The 1,185-nt window shown below is 46.7% G+C and overlaps 1 protein-coding gene across 1 annotated transcript in view; it reads left to right on the top strand.

Annotated features, from left to right (window-relative positions):
- Positions 1-1,185, top strand: part of RIMKLA (ribosomal modification protein rimK like family member A) — a 36,327-nt gene that overhangs the window by 6,399 nt on the left and 28,743 nt on the right. The gene's annotated exons all lie outside the window — the stretch shown is intronic.

The following is a 1,185-nucleotide window of genomic DNA, read 5'->3' as shown; positions in this document are numbered from 1 at the left end:
CAGTGTCCCACCAAACTCACGAAGGCCTGAGGCAATGTCTCGTGCAGTGGTCGGTGCTGTTCAGTCCAAAGCCCAAAGGTCAGTCAGGAGGAAGCCAGATACTGGGGCCAGAGGATGCACTCCACTCCTGACTCTTGGCTGGCGGTGAGATCACACTACCCTGCTTCCCAGTGGACTCATGTTATGTACAGCAGGATGGTATCGCAGGGAATCCTGTTCACAGTTATTCCCGGCCGAATCTGATCAGTGTCTCCCCCCACCTTCTCACCAGACCCATGCAGGGAAAGGCCATTTGGTGGGAGGCACATGGTGCAATCAGATTCCACCTACGTGTAATAATCTATTCTCTACCCCTAGACTGTATCTTACGTATACATATATGATGTGGGGCCTCTGATAAGATATTTCCAGTAGGCATTGGCTTCCTATTATTTTTAATTAATCAGGCTTTGCCCCAGGCCACTCAGAAAGTTTTCATTCTCCTCTCAGCTGTAGCATATAATTCCTTACAGCCATTGTATGTAATAGTAACTAAGATAATCATTAAACAAAGAGTGTGGTCCAATTCATACCCTCTATTAAGGTCAGAACTCAGTCTCATCCCATTCCTGGTAGCAGATAATGCCCTCCAAAAGAGGGCCCCAACCACCGGCATATGAAATTCGGCATTATCACATAAGGGATTATGGCTGGGAAGGCCCTATTGATTGAGTCTAACTCATGGAAATTGCTGGTGAGATGAAAGTACTGTTGGATTTAGGGTGTCAGAGGAGTAAGTGGACATATAGGGGATGATGGGTGGAGATTGAAATTATGCCAATTGCATAATGTCTAGAAAATCACTGATGGGGTAGTGGGCAAAACCTTTAGAAGAAAGATTAAGAAATGGAGAGGCCTGGGCATTGGGAGGATAATAAATAAAGGTGTTGAAATGACCTTTGTTTATGACGCCATGAGAGAGAATCAGTGAGCCAGGACAGAAGCAGAGTGACGCTGGACCCCAAAATGACTTGAACCGGGAGTGTAGTGTAGTCTGATGACATGAGAGTCAAAGCTGAGCGTTGGAGTGGGGAGAGAGGGAGAAGAGTCTTGGAGTACTGAGAGCAAGGGGAATGTCTTTTCTGTGCCGGTGTCCTAGCATCCAAGTTGAGAGGCAGAGAAAACAGCCACCAGGTGAAAATGAAG

This window comes from Echinops telfairi, unplaced genomic scaffold (genome assembly GCF_000313985.2).
Source record: "Echinops telfairi isolate 266 unplaced genomic scaffold, ASM31398v2 ScPeMD7_7457;HRSCAF=8495, whole genome shotgun sequence".
Taxonomy (NCBI): domain Eukaryota; kingdom Metazoa; phylum Chordata; class Mammalia; order Afrosoricida; family Tenrecidae; genus Echinops; species Echinops telfairi.
Note: the sequence above shows the minus strand (reverse complement) of the source record. Positions and strands in the feature narration are given on the sequence as shown.